Source organism: Carcharodon carcharias (assembly GCF_017639515.1).
Source record: "Carcharodon carcharias isolate sCarCar2 chromosome 38 unlocalized genomic scaffold, sCarCar2.pri SUPER_38_unloc_11, whole genome shotgun sequence".
NCBI lineage: Eukaryota > Metazoa > Chordata > Chondrichthyes > Lamniformes > Lamnidae > Carcharodon > Carcharodon carcharias.
In genome coordinates this window covers 116,103-133,932 of record NW_024470777.1, presented here as the reverse complement: position 1 = coordinate 133,932, position 17,830 = coordinate 116,103, and positions in this window count along the sequence as shown.

The window sequence follows — 17,830 nt, the reverse complement described above, 5'->3', positions numbered from 1 at the left end:
TTGATAATAAACTCTGGCTGGATGATAAACTCCAGATTGATAATAAACTCTGGCTGGATGATAAACTCCAGATTGATAATAAACTCTGGCTGGATGATAAACTCCAGATTGATAATAAACTCTGGCTGGATGATAAACTCCAGATTGATAATAAACTCTGGCTGGATGATAAACTCCAGATTGATAATAAACTCTGGCTGGATGATAAACTCCAGATTGATAATAAACTCTGGCTGGATGATAAACTCCAGATTGATAATAAACTCTGGCTGGATGATAAACTCCAGATTGATAATAAACTCTGGCTGGATGATAAACTCCAGATTGATAATAAACTCTGGCTGGATGATAAACTCCAGATTGATAATAAACTCTGGCTGGATGATAAACTCCAGATTGATAATAAACTCTGGCTGGATGATAAACTCCAGATTGATAATAAACTCTGGCTGGATGATAAACTCCAGATTGATAATAAACTCTGGCTGGATGATAAACTCCAGATTGATAATAAACTCTGGCTGGATGATAAACTCCAGATTGATAATAAACTCTGGCTGGATGATAAACTCCAGATTGATAATAAACTCTGGCTGGATGATAAACTCCAGATTGATAATAAACTCTGGCTGGATGATAAACTCCAGATTGATAATAAACTCTGGCTGGATGATAAACTCCAGATTGATAATAAACTCTGGCTGGATGATAAACTCCAGATTGATAATAAACTCTGGCTGGATGATAAACTCCAGATTGATAATAAACTCTGGCTGGATGATAAACTCCAGATTGATAATAAACTCTGGCTGGATGATAAACTCCAGATTGATAATAAACTCTGGCTGGATGATAAACTCCAGATTGATAATAAACTCTGGCTGGATGATAAACTCCAGATTGATAATAAACTCTGGCTGGATGATAAACTCCAGATTGATAATAAACTCTGGCTGGATGATAAACTCCAGATTGATAATAAACTCTGGCTGGATGATAAACTCCAGATTGATAATAAACTCTGGCTGGATGATAAACTCCAGATTGATAATAAACTCTGGCTGGATGATAAACTCCAGATTGATAATAAACTCTGGCTGGATGATAAACTCCAGATTGATAATAAACTCTGGCTGGATGATAAACTCCAGATTGATAATAAACTCTGGCTGGATGATAAACTCCAGATTGATAATAAACTCTGGCTGGATGATAAACTCCAGATTGATAATAAACTCTGGCTGGATGATAAACTCCAGATTGATAATAAACTCTGGCTGGATGATAAACTCCAGATTGATAATAAACTCTGGCTGGATGATAAACTCCAGATTGATAATAAACTCTGGCTGGATGATAAACTCCAGATTGATAATAAACTCTGGCTGGATGATAAACTCCAGATTGATAATAAACTCTGGCTGGATGATAAACTCCAGATTGATAATAAACTCTGGCTGGATGATAAACTCCAGATTGATAATAAACTCTGGCTGGATGATAAACTCCAGATTGATAATAAACTCTGGCTGGATGATAAACTCCAGATTGATAATAAACTCTGGCTGGATGATAAACTCCAGATTGATAATAAACTCTGGCTGGATGATAAACTCCAGATTGATAATAAACTCTGGCTGGATGATAAACTCCAGATTGATAATAAACTCTGGCTGGATGATAAACTCCAGATTGATAATAAACTCTGGCTGGATGATAAACTCCAGATTGATAATAAACTCTGGCTGGATGATAAACTCCAGATTGATAATAAACTCTGGCTGGATGATAAACTCCAGATTGATAATAAACTCTGGCTGGATGATAAACTCCAGATTGATAATAAACTCTGGCTGGATGATAAACTCCAGATTGATAATAAACTCTGGCTGGATGATAAACTCCAGATTGATAATAAACTCTGGCTGGATGATAAACTCCAGATTGATAATAAACTCTGGCTGGATGATAAACTCCAGATTGATAATAAACTCTGGCTGGATGATAAACTCCAGATTGATAATAAACTCTGGCTGGATGATAAACTCCAGATTGATAATAAACTCTGGCTGGATGATAAACTCCAGATTGATAATAAACTCTGGCTGGATGATAAACTCCAGATTGATAATAAACTCTGGCTGGATGATAAACTCCAGATTGATAATAAACTCTGGCTGGATGATAAACTCCAGATTGATAATAAACTCTGGCTGGATGATAAACTCCAGATTGATAATAAACTCTGGCTGGATGATAAACTCCAGATTGATAATAAACTCTGGCTGGATGATAAACTCCAGATTGATAATAAACTCTGGCTGGATGATAAACTCCAGATTGATAATAAACTCTGGCTGGATGATAAACTCCAGATTGATAATAAACTCTGGCTGGATGATAAACTCCAGATTGATAATAAACTCTGGCTGGATGATAAACTCCAGATTGATAATAAACTCTGGCTGGATGATAAACTCCAGATTGATAATAAACTCTGGCTGGATGATAAACTCCAGATTGATAATAAACTCTGGCTGGATGATAAACTCCAGATTGATAATAAACTCTGGCTGGATGATAAACTCCAGATTGATAATAAACTCTGGCTGGATGATAAACTCCAGATTGATAATAAACTCTGGCTGGATGATAAACTCCAGATTGATAATAAACTCTGGCTGGATGATAAACTCCAGATTGATAATAAACTCTGGCTGGATGATAAACTCCAGATTGATAATAAACTCTGGCTGGATGATAAACTCCAGATTGATAATAAACTCTGGCTGGATGATAAACTCCAGATTGATAATAAACTCTGGCTGGATGATAAACTCCAGATTGATAATAAACTCTGGCTGGATGATAAACTCCAGATTGATAATAAACTCTGGCTGGATGATAAACTCCAGATTGATAATAAACTCTGGCTGGATGATAAACTCCAGATTGATAATAAACTCTGGCTGGATGATAAACTCCAGATTGATAATAAACTCTGGCTGGATGATAAACTCCAGATTGATAATAAACTCTGGCTGGATGATAAACTCCAGATTGATAATAAACTCTGGCTGGATGATAAACTCCAGATTGATAATAAACTCTGGCTGGATGATAAACTCCAGATTGATAATAAACTCTGGCTGGATGATAAACTCCAGATTGATAATAAACTCTGGCTGGATGATAAACTCCAGATTGATAATAAACTCTGGCTGGATGATAAACTCCAGATTGATAATAAACTCTGGCTGGATGATAAACTCCAGATTGATAATAAACTCTGGCTGGATGATAAACTCCAGATTGATAATAAACTCTGGCTGGATGATAAACTCCAGATTGATAATAAACTCTGGCTGGATGATAAACTCCAGATTGATAATAAACTCTGGCTGGATGATAAACTCCAGATTGATAATAAACTCTGGCTGGATGATAAACTCCAGATTGATAATAAACTCTGGCTGGATGATAAACTCCAGATTGATAATAAACTCTGGCTGGATGATAAACTCCAGATTGATAATAAACTCTGGCTGGATGATAAACTCCAGATTGATAATAAACTCTGGCTGGATGATAAACTCCAGATTGATAATAAACTCTGGCTGGATGATAAACTCCAGATTGATAATAAACTCTGGCTGGATGATAAACTCCAGATTGATAATAAACTCTGGCTGGATGATAAACTCCAGATTGATAATAAACTCTGGCTGGATGATAAACTCCAGATTGATAATAAACTCTGGCTGGATGATAAACTCCAGATTGATAATAAACTCTGGCTGGATGATAAACTCCAGATTGATAATAAACTCTGGCTGGATGATAAACTCCAGATTGATAATAAACTCTGGCTGGATGATAAACTCCAGATTGATAATAAACTCTGGCTGGATGATAAACTCCAGATTGATAATAAACTCTGGCTGGATGATAAACTCCAGATTGATAATAAACTCTGGCTGGATGATAAACTCCAGATTGATAATAAACTCTGGCTGGATGATAAACTCCAGATTGATAATAAACTCTGGCTGGATGATAAACTCCAGATTGATAATAAACTCTGGCTGGATGATAAACTCCAGATTGATAATAAACTCTGGCTGGATGATAAACTCCAGATTGATAATAAACTCTGGCTGGATGATAAACTCCAGATTGATAATAAACTCTGGCTGGATGATAAACTCCAGATTGATAATAAACTCTGGCTGGATGATAAACTCCAGATTGATAATAAACTCTGGCTGGATGATAAACTCCAGATTGATAATAAACTCTGGCTGGATGATAAACTCCAGATTGATAATAAACTCTGGCTGGATGATAAACTCCAGATTGATAATAAACTCTGGCTGGATGATAAACTCCAGATTGATAATAAACTCTGGCTGGATGATAAACTCCAGATTGATAATAAACTCTGGCTGGATGATAAACTCCAGATTGATAATAAACTCTGGCTGGATGATAAACTCCAGATTGATAATAAACTCTGGCTGGATGATAAACTCCAGATTGATAATAAACTCTGGCTGGATGATAAACTCCAGATTGATAATAAACTCTGGCTGGATGATAAACTCCAGATTGATAATAAACTCTGGCTGGATGATAAACTCCAGATTGATAATAAACTCTGGCTGGATGATAAACTCCAGATTGATAATAAACTCTGGCTGGATGATAAACTCCAGATTGATAATAAACTCTGGCTGGATGATAAACTCCAGATTGATAATAAACTCTGGCTGGATGATAAACTCCAGATTGATAATAAACTCTGGCTGGATGATAAACTCCAGATTGATAATAAACTCTGGCTGGATGATAAACTCCAGATTGATAATAAACTCTGGCTGGATGATAAACTCCAGATTGATAATAAACTCTGGCTGGATGATAAACTCCAGATTGATAATAAACTCTGGCTGGATGATAAACTCCAGATTGATAATAAACTCTGGCTGGATGATAAACTCCAGATTGATAATAAACTCTGGCTGGATGATAAACTCCAGATTGATAATAAACTCTGGCTGGATGATAAACTCCAGATTGATAATAAACTCTGGCTGGATGATAAACTCCAGATTGATAATAAACTCTGGCTGGATGATAAACTCCAGATTGATAATAAACTCTGGCTGGATGATAAACTCCAGATTGATAATAAACTCTGGCTGGATGATAAACTCCAGATTGATAATAAACTCTGGCTGGATGATAAACTCCAGATTGATAATAAACTCTGGCTGGATGATAAACTCCAGATTGATAATAAACTCTGGCTGGATGATAAACTCCAGATTGATAATAAACTCTGGCTGGATGATAAACTCCAGATTGATAATAAACTCTGGCTGGATGATAAACTCCAGATTGATAATAAACTCTGGCTGGATGATAAACTCCAGATTGATAATAAACTCTGGCTGGATGATAAACTCCAGATTGATAATAAACTCTGGCTGGATGATAAACTCCAGATTGATAATAAACTCTGGCTGGATGATAAACTCCAGATTGATAATAAACTCTGGCTGGATGATAAACTCCAGATTGATAATAAACTCTGGCTGGATGATAAACTCCAGATTGATAATAAACTCTGGCTGGATGATAAACTCCAGATTGATAATAAACTCTGGCTGGATGATAAACTCCAGATTGATAATAAACTCTGGCTGGATGATAAACTCCAGATTGATAATAAACTCTGGCTGGATGATAAACTCCAGATTGATAATAAACTCTGGCTGGATGATAAACTCCAGATTGATAATAAACTCTGGCTGGATGATAAACTCCAGATTGATAATAAACTCTGGCTGGATGATAAACTCCAGATTGATAATAAACTCTGGCTGGATGATAAACTCCAGATTGATAATAAACTCTGGCTGGATGATAAACTCCAGATTGATAATAAACTCTGGCTGGATGATAAACTCCAGATTGATAATAAACTCTGGCTGGATGATAAACTCCAGATTGATAATAAACTCTGGCTGGATGATAAACTCCAGATTGATAATAAACTCTGGCTGGATGATAAACTCCAGATTGATAATAAACTCTGGCTGGATGATAAACTCCAGATTGATAATAAACTCTGGCTGGATGATAAACTCCAGATTGATAATAAACTCTGGCTGGATGATAAACTCCAGATTGATAATAAACTCTGGCTGGATGATAAACTCCAGATTGATAATAAACTCTGGCTGGATGATAAACTCCAGATTGATAATAAACTCTGGCTGGATGATAAACTCCAGATTGATAATAAACTCTGGCTGGATGATAAACTCCAGATTGATAATAAACTCTGGCTGGATGATAAACTCCAGATTGATAATAAACTCTGGCTGGATGATAAACTCCAGATTGATAATAAACTCTGGCTGGATGATAAACTCCAGATTGATAATAAACTCTGGCTGGATGATAAACTCCAGATTGATAATAAACTCTGGCTGGATGATAAACTCCAGATTGATAATAAACTCTGGCTGGATGATAAACTCCAGATTGATAATAAACTCTGGCTGGATGATAAACTCCAGATTGATAATAAACTCTGGCTGGATGATAAACTCCAGATTGATAATAAACTCTGGCTGGATGATAAACTCCAGATTGATAATAAACTCTGGCTGGATGATAAACTCCAGATTGATAATAAACTCTGGCTGGATGATAAACTCCAGATTGATAATAAACTCTGGCTGGATGATAAACTCCAGATTGATAATAAACTCTGGCTGGATGATAAACTCCAGATTGATAATAAACTCTGGCTGGATGATAAACTCCAGATTGATAATAAACTCTGGCTGGATGATAAACTCCAGATTGATAATAAACTCTGGCTGGATGATAAACTCCAGATTGATAATAAACTCTGGCTGGATGATAAACTCCAGATTGATAATAAACTCTGGCTGGATGATAAACTCCAGATTGATAATAAACTCTGGCTGGATGATAAACTCCAGATTGATAATAAACTCTGGCTGGATGATAAACTCCAGATTGATAATAAACTCTGGCTGGATGATAAACTCCAGATTGATAATAAACTCTGGCTGGATGATAAACTCCAGATTGATAATAAACTCTGGCTGGATGATAAACTCCAGATTGATAATAAACTCTGGCTGGATGATAAACTCCAGATTGATAATAAACTCTGGCTGGATGATAAACTCCAGATTGATAATAAACTCTGGCTGGATGATAAACTCCAGATTGATAATAAACTCTGGCTGGATGATAAACTCCAGATTGATAATAAACTCTGGCTGGATGATAAACTCCAGATTGATAATAAACTCTGGCTGGATGATAAACTCCAGATTGATAATAAACTCTGGCTGGATGATAAACTCCAGATTGATAATAAACTCTGGCTGGATGATAAACTCCAGATTGATAATAAACTCTGGCTGGATGATAAACTCCAGATTGATAATAAACTCTGGCTGGATGATAAACTCCAGATTGATAATAAACTCTGGCTGGATGATAAACTCCAGATTGATAATAAACTCTGGCTGGATGATAAACTCCAGATTGATAATAAACTCTGGCTGGATGATAAACTCCAGATTGATAATAAACTCTGGCTGGATGATAAACTCCAGATTGATAATAAACTCTGGCTGGATGATAAACTCCAGATTGATAATAAACTCTGGCTGGATGATAAACTCCAGATTGATAATAAACTCTGGCTGGATGATAAACTCCAGATTGATAATAAACTCTGGCTGGATGATAAACTCCAGATTGATAATAAACTCTGGCTGGATGATAAACTCCAGATTGATAATAAACTCTGGCTGGATGATAAACTCCAGATTGATAATAAACTCTGGCTGGATGATAAACTCCAGATTGATAATAAACTCTGGCTGGATGATAAACTCCAGATTGATAATAAACTCTGGCTGGATGATAAACTCCAGATTGATAATAAACTCTGGCTGGATGATAAACTCCAGATTGATAATAAACTCTGGCTGGATGATAAACTCCAGATTGATAATAAACTCTGGCTGGATGATAAACTCCAGATTGATAATAAACTCTGGCTGGATGATAAACTCCAGATTGATAATAAACTCTGGCTGGATGATAAACTCCAGATTGATAATAAACTCTGGCTGGATGATAAACTCCAGATTGATAATAAACTCTGGCTGGATGATAAACTCCAGATTGATAATAAACTCTGGCTGGATGATAAACTCCAGATTGATAATAAACTCTGGCTGGATGATAAACTCCAGATTGATAATAAACTCTGGCTGGATGATAAACTCCAGATTGATAATAAACTCTGGCTGGATGATAAACTCCAGATTGATAATAAACTCTGGCTGGATGATAAACTCCAGATTGATAATAAACTCTGGCTGGATGATAAACTCCAGATTGATAATAAACTCTGGCTGGATGATAAACTCCAGATTGATAATAAACTCTGGCTGGATGATAAACTCCAGATTGATAATAAACTCTGGCTGGATGATAAACTCCAGATTGATAATAAACTCTGGCTGGATGATAAACTCCAGATTGATAATAAACTCTGGCTGGATGATAAACTCCAGATTGATAATAAACTCTGGCTGGATGATAAACTCCAGATTGATAATAAACTCTGGCTGGATGATAAACTCCAGATTGATAATAAACTCTGGCTGGATGATAAACTCCAGATTGATAATAAACTCTGGCTGGATGATAAACTCCAGATTGATAATAAACTCTGGCTGGATGATAAACTCCAGATTGATAATAAACTCTGGCTGGATGATAAACTCCAGATTGATAATAAACTCTGGCTGGATGATAAACTCCAGATTGATAATAAACTCTGGCTGGATGATAAACTCCAGATTGATAATAAACTCTGGCTGGATGATAAACTCCAGATTGATAATAAACTCTGGCTGGATGATAAACTCCAGATTGATAATAAACTCTGGCTGGATGATAAACTCCAGATTGATAATAAACTCTGGCTGGATGATAAACTCCAGATTGATAATAAACTCTGGCTGGATGATAAACTCCAGATTGATAATAAACTCTGGCTGGATGATAAACTCCAGATTGATAATAAACTCTGGCTGGATGATAAACTCCAGATTGATAATAAACTCTGGCTGGATGATAAACTCCAGATTGATAATAAACTCTGGCTGGATGATAAACTCCAGATTGATAATAAACTCTGGCTGGATGATAAACTCCAGATTGATAATAAACTCTGGCTGGATGATAAACTCCAGATTGATAATAAACTCTGGCTGGATGATAAACTCCAGATTGATAATAAACTCTGGCTGGATGATAAACTCCAGATTGATAATAAACTCTGGCTGGATGATAAACTCCAGATTGATAATAAACTCTGGCTGGATGATAAACTCCAGATTGATAATAAACTCTGGCTGGATGATAAACTCCAGATTGATAATAAACTCTGGCTGGATGATAAACTCCAGATTGATAATAAACTCTGGCTGGATGATAAACTCCAGATTGATAATAAACTCTGGCTGGATGATAAACTCCAGATTGATAATAAACTCTGGCTGGATGATAAACTCCAGATTGATAATAAACTCTGGCTGGATGATAAACTCCAGATTGATAATAAACTCTGGCTGGATGATAAACTCCAGATTGATAATAAACTCTGGCTGGATGATAAACTCCAGATTGATAATAAACTCTGGCTGGATGATAAACTCCAGATTGATAATAAACTCTGGCTGGATGATAAACTCCAGATTGATAATAAACTCTGGCTGGATGATAAACTCCAGATTGATAATAAACTCTGGCTGGATGATAAACTCCAGATTGATAATAAACTCTGGCTGGATGATAAACTCCAGATTGATAATAAACTCTGGCTGGATGATAAACTCCAGATTGATAATAAACTCTGGCTGGATGATAAACTCCAGATTGATAATAAACTCTGGCTGGATGATAAACTCCAGATTGATAATAAACTCTGGCTGGATGATAAACTCCAGATTGATAATAAACTCTGGCTGGATGATAAACTCCAGATTGATAATAAACTCTGGCTGGATGATAAACTCCAGATTGATAATAAACTCTGGCTGGATGATAAACTCCAGATTGATAATAAACTCTGGCTGGATGATAAACTCCAGATTGATAATAAACTCTGGCTGGATGATAAACTCCAGATTGATAATAAACTCTGGCTGGATGATAAACTCCAGATTGATAATAAACTCTGGCTGGATGATAAACTCCAGATTGATAATAAACTCTGGCTGGATGATAAACTCCAGATTGATAATAAACTCTGGCTGGATGATAAACTCCAGATTGATAATAAACTCTGGCTGGATGATAAACTCCAGATTGATAATAAACTCTGGCTGGATGATAAACTCCAGATTGATAATAAACTCTGGCTGGATGATAAACTCCAGATTGATAATAAACTCTGGCTGGATGATAAACTCCAGATTGATAATAAACTCTGGCTGGATGATAAACTCCAGATTGATAATAAACTCTGGCTGGATGATAAACTCCAGATTGATAATAAACTCTGGCTGGATGATAAACTCCAGATTGATAATAAACTCTGGCTGGATGATAAACTCCAGATTGATAATAAACTCTGGCTGGATGATAAACTCCAGATTGATAATAAACTCTGGCTGGATGATAAACTCCAGATTGATAATAAACTCTGGCTGGATGATAAACTCCAGATTGATAATAAACTCTGGCTGGATGATAAACTCCAGATTGATAATAAACTCTGGCTGGATGATAAACTCCAGATTGATAATAAACTCTGGCTGGATGATAAACTCCAGATTGATAATAAACTCTGGCTGGATGATAAACTCCAGATTGATAATAAACTCTGGCTGGATGATAAACTCCAGATTGATAATAAACTCTGGCTGGATGATAAACTCCAGATTGATAATAAACTCTGGCTGGATGATAAACTCCAGATTGATAATAAACTCTGGCTGGATGATAAACTCCAGATTGATAATAAACTCTGGCTGGATGATAAACTCCAGATTGATAATAAACTCTGGCTGGATGATAAACTCCAGATTGATAATAAACTCTGGCTGGATGATAAACTCCAGATTGATAATAAACTCTGGCTGGATGATAAACTCCAGATTGATAATAAACTCTGGCTGGATGATAAACTCCAGATTGATAATAAACTCTGGCTGGATGATAAACTCCAGATTGATAATAAACTCTGGCTGGATGATAAACTCCAGATTGATAATAAACTCTGGCTGGATGATAAACTCCAGATTGATAATAAACTCTGGCTGGATGATAAACTCCAGATTGATAATAAACTCTGGCTGGATGATAAACTCCAGATTGATAATAAACTCTGGCTGGATGATAAACTCCAGATTGATAATAAACTCTGGCTGGATGATAAACTCCAGATTGATAATAAACTCTGGCTGGATGATAAACTCCAGATTGATAATAAACTCTGGCTGGATGATAAACTCCAGATTGATAATAAACTCTGGCTGGATGATAAACTCCAGATTGATAATAAACTCTGGCTGGATGATAAACTCCAGATTGATAATAAACTCTGGCTGGATGATAAACTCCAGATTGATAATAAACTCTGGCTGGATGATAAACTCCAGATTGATAATAAACTCTGGCTGGATGATAAACTCCAGATTGATAATAAACTCTGGCTGGATGATAAACTCCAGATTGATAATAAACTCTGGCTGGATGATAAACTCCAGATTGATAATAAACTCTGGCTGGATGATAAACTCCAGATTGATAATAAACTCTGGCTGGATGATAAACTCCAGATTGATAATAAACTCTGGCTGGATGATAAACTCCAGATTGATAATAAACTCTGGCTGGATGATAAACTCCAGATTGATAATAAACTCTGGCTGGATGATAAACTCCAGATTGATAATAAACTCTGGCTGGATGATAAACTCCAGATTGATAATAAACTCTGGCTGGATGATAAACTCCAGATTGATAATAAACTCTGGCTGGATGATAAACTCCAGATTGATAATAAACTCTGGCTGGATGATAAACTCCAGATTGATAATAAACTCTGGCTGGATGATAAACTCCAGATTGATAATAAACTCTGGCTGGATGATAAACTCCAGATTGATAATAAACTCTGGCTGGATGATAAACTCCAGATTGATAATAAACTCTGGCTGGATGATAAACTCCAGATTGATAATAAACTCTGGCTGGATGATAAACTCCAGATTGATAATAAACTCTGGCTGGATGATAAACTCCAGATTGATAATAAACTCTGGCTGGATGATAAACTCCAGATTGATAATAAACTCTGGCTGGATGATAAACTCCAGATTGATAATAAACTCTGGCTGGATGATAAACTCCAGATTGATAATAAACTCTGGCTGGATGATAAACTCCAGATTGATAATAAACTCTGGCTGGATGATAAACTCCAGATTGATAATAAACTCTGGCTGGATGATAAACTCCAGATTGATAATAAACTCTGGCTGGATGATAAACTCCAGATTGATAATAAACTCTGGCTGGATGATAAACTCCAGATTGATAATAAACTCTGGCTGGATGATAAACTCCAGATTGATAATAAACTCTGGCTGGATGATAAACTCCAGATTGATAATAAACTCTGGCTGGATGATAAACTCCAGATTGATAATAAACTCTGGCTGGATGATAAACTCCAGATTGATAATAAACTCTGGCTGGATGATAAACTCCAGATTGATAATAAACTCTGGCTGGATGATAAACTCCAGATTGATAATAAACTCTGGCTGGATGATAAACTCCAGATTGATAATAAACTCTGGCTGGATGATAAACTCCAGATTGATAATAAACTCTGGCTGGATGATAAACTCCAGATTGATAATAAACTCTGGCTGGATGATAAACTCCAGATTGATAATAAACTCTGGCTGGATGATAAACTCCAGATTGATAATAAACTCTGGCTGGATGATAAACTCCAGATTGATAATAAACTCTGGCTGGATGATAAACTCCAGATTGATAATAAACTCTGGCTGGATGATAAACTCCAGATTGATAATAAACTCTGGCTGGATGATAAACTCCAGATTGATAATAAACTCTGGCTGGATGATAAACTCCAGATTGATAATAAACTCTGGCTGGATGATAAACTCCAGATTGATAATAAACTCTGGCTGGATGATAAACTCCAGATTGATAATAAACTCTGGCTGGATGATAAACTCCAGATTGATAATAAACTCTGGCTGGATGATAAACTCCAGATTGATAATAAACTCTGGCTGGATGATAAACTCCAGATTGATAATAAACTCTGGCTGGATGATAAACTCCAGATTGATAATAAACTCTGGCTGGATGATAAACTCCAGATTGATAATAAACTCTGGCTGGATGATAAACTCCAGATTGATAATAAACTCTGGCTGGATGATAAACTCCAGATTGATAATAAACTCTGGCTGGATGATAAACTCCAGATTGATAATAAACTCTGGCTGGATGATAAACTCCAGATTGATAATAAACTCTGGCTGGATGATAAACTCCAGATTGATAATAAACTCTGGCTGGATGATAAACTCCAGATTGATAATAAACTCTGGCTGGATGATAAACTCCAGATTGATAATAAACTCTGGCTGGATGATAAACTCCAGATTGATAATAAACTCTGGCTGGATGATAAACTCCAGATTGATAATAAACTCTGGCTGGATGATAAACTCCAGATTGATAATAAACTCTGGCTGGATGATAAACTCCAGATTGATAATAAACTCTGGCTGGATGATAAACTCCAGATTGATAATAAACTCTGGCTGGATGATAAACTCCAGATTGATAATAAACTCTGGCTGGATGATAAACTCCAGATTGATAATAAACTCTGGCTGGATGATAAACTCCAGATTGATAATAAACTCTGGCTGGATGATAAACTCCAGATTGATAATAAACTCTGGCTGGATGATAAACTCCAGATTGATAATAAACTCTGGCTGGATGATAAACTCCAGATTGATAATAAACTCTGGCTGGATGATAAACTCCAGATTGATAATAAACTCTGGCTGGATGATAAACTCCAGATTGATAATAAACTCTGGCTGGATGATAAACTCCAGATTGATAATAAACTCTGGCTGGATGATAAACTCCAGATTGATAATAAACTCTGGCTGGATGATAAACTCCAGATTGATAATAAACTCTGGCTGGATGATAAACTCCAGATTGATAATAAACTCTGGCTGGATGATAAACTCCAGATTGATAATAAACTCTGGCTGGATGATAAACTCCAGATTGATAATAAACTCTGGCTGGATGATAAACTCCAGATTGATAATAAACTCTGGCTGGATGATAAACTCCAGATTGATAATAAACTCTGGCTGGATGATAAACTCCAGATTGATAATAAACTCTGGCTGGATGATAAACTCCAGATTGATAATAAACTCTGGCTGGATGATAAACTCCAGATTGATAATAAACTCTGGCTGGATGATAAACTCCAGATTGATAATAAACTCTGGCTGGATGATAAACTCCAGATTGATAATAAACTCTGGCTGGATGATAAACTCCAGATTGATAATAAACTCTGGCTGGATGATAAACTCCAGATTGATAATAAACTCTGGCTGGATGATAAACTCCAGATTGATAATAAACTCTGGCTGGATGATAAACTCCAGATTGATAATAAACTCTGGCTGGATGATAAACTCCAGATTGATAATAAACTCTGGCTGGATGATAAACTCCAGATTGATAATAAACTCTGGCTGGATGATAAACTCCAGATTGATAATAAACTCTGGCTGGATGATAAACTCCAGATTGATAATAAACTCTGGCTGGATGATAAACTCCAGATTGATAATAAACTCTGGCTGGATGATAAACTCCAGATTGATAATAAACTCTGGCTGGATGATAAACTCCAGATTGATAATAAACTCTGGCTGGATGATAAACTCCAGATTGATAATAAACTCTGGCTGGATGATAAACTCCAGATTGATAATAAACTCTGGCTGGATGATAAACTCCAGATTGATAATAAACTCTGGCTGGATGATAAACTCCAGATTGATAATAAACTCTGGCTGGATGATAAACTCCAGATTGATAATAAACTCTGGCTGGATGATAAACTCCAGATTGATAATAAACTCTGGCTGGATGATAAACTCCAGATTGATAATAAACTCTGGCTGGATGATAAACTCCAGATTGATAATAAACTCTGGCTGGATGATAAACTCCAGATTGATAATAAACTCTGGCTGGATGATAAACTCCAGATTGATAATAAACTCTGGCTGGATGATAAACTCCAGATTGATAATAAACTCTGGCTGGATGATAAACTCCAGATTGATAATAAACTCTGGCTGGATGATAAACTCCAGATTGATAATAAACTCTGGCTGGATGATAAACTCCAGATTGATAATAAACTCTGGCTGGATGATAAACTCCAGATTGATAATAAACTCTGGCTGGATGATAAACTCCAGATTGATAATAAACTCTGGCTGGATGATAAACTCCAGATTGATAATAAACTCTGGCTGGATGATAAACTCCAGATTGATAATAAACTCTGGCTGGATGATAAACTCCAGATTGATAATAAACTCTGGCTGGATGATAAACTCCAGATTGATAATAAACTCTGGCTGGATGATAAACTCCAGATTGATAATAAACTCTGGCTGGATGATAAACTCCAGATTGATAATAAACTCTGGCTGGATGATAAACTCCAGATTGATAATAAACTCTGGCTGGATGATAAACTCCAGATTGATAATAAACTCTGGCTGGATGATAAACTCCAGATTGATAATAAACTCTGGCTGGATGATAAACTCCAGATTGATAATAAACTCTGGCTGGATGATAAACTCCAGATTGATAATAAACTCTGGCTGGATGATAAACTCCAGATTGATAATAAACTCTGGCTGGATGATAAACTCCAGATTGATAATAAACTCTGGCTGGATGATAAACTCCAGATTGATAATAAACTCTGGCTGGATGATAAACTCCAGATTGATAATAAACTCTGGCTGGATGATAAACTCCAGATTGATAATAAACTCTGGCTGGATGATAAACTCCAGATTGATAATAAACTCTGGCTGGATGATAAACTCCAGATTGATAATAAACTCTGGCTGGATGATAAACTCCAGATTGATAATAAACTCTGGCTGGATGATAAACTCCAGATTGATAATAAACTCTGGCTGGATGATAAACTCCAGATTGATAATAAACTCTGGCTGGATGATAAACTCCAGATTGATAATAAACTCTGGCTGGATGATAAACTCCAGATTGATAATAAACTCTGGCTGGATGATAAACTCCAGATTGATAATAAACTCTGGCTGGATGATAAACTCCAGATTGATAATAAACTCTGGCTGGATGATAAACTCCAGATTGATAATAAACTCTGGCTGGATGATAAACTCCAGATTGATAATAAACTCTGGCTGGATGATAAACTCCAGATTGATAATAAACTCTGGCTGGATGATAAACTCCAGATTGATAATAAACTCTGGCTGGATGATAAACTCCAGATTGATAATAAACTCTGGCTGGATGATAAACTCCAGATTGATAATAAACTCTGGCTGGATGATAAACTCCAGATTGATAATAAACTCTGGCTGGATGATAAACTCCAGATTGATAATAAACTCTGGCTGGATGATAAACTCCAGATTGATAATAAACTCTGGCTGGATGATAAACTCCAGATTGATAATAAACTCTGGCTGGATGATAAACTCCAGATTGATAATAAACTCTGGCTGGATGATAAACTCCAGATTGATAATAAACTCTGGCTGGATGATAAACTCCAGATTGATAATAAACTCTGGCTGGATGATAAACTCCAGATTGATAATAAACTCTGGCTGGATGATAAACTCCAGATTGATAATAAACTCTGGCTGGATGATAAACTCCAGATTGATAATAAACTCTGGCTGGATGATAAACTCCAGATTGATAATAAACTCTGGCTGGATGATAAACTCCAGATTGATAATAAACTCTGGCTGGATGATAAACTCCAGATTGATAATAAACTCTGGCTGGATGATAAACTCCAGATTGATAATAAACTCTGGCTGGATGATAAACTCCAGATTGATAATAAACTCTGGCTGGATGATAAACTCCAGATTGATAATAAACTCTGGCTGGATGATAAACTCCAGATTGATAATAAACTCTGGCTGGATGATAAACTCCAGATTGATAATAAACTCTGGCTGGATGATAAACTCCAGATTGATAATAAACTCTGGCTGGATGATAAACTCCAGATTGATAATAAACTCTGGCTGGATGATAAACTCCAGATTGATAATAAACTCTGGCTGGATGATAAACTCCAGATTGATAATAAACTCTGGCTGGATGATAAACTCCAGATTGATAATAAACTCTGGCTGGATGATAAACTCCAGATTGATAATAAACTCTGGCTGGATGATAAACTCCAGATTGATAATAAACTCTGGCTGGATGATAAACTCCAGATTGATAATAAACTCTGGCTGGATGATAAACTCCAGATTGATAATAAACTCTGGCTGGATGATAAACTCCAGATTGATAATAAACTCTGGCTGGATGATAAACTCCAGATTGATAATAA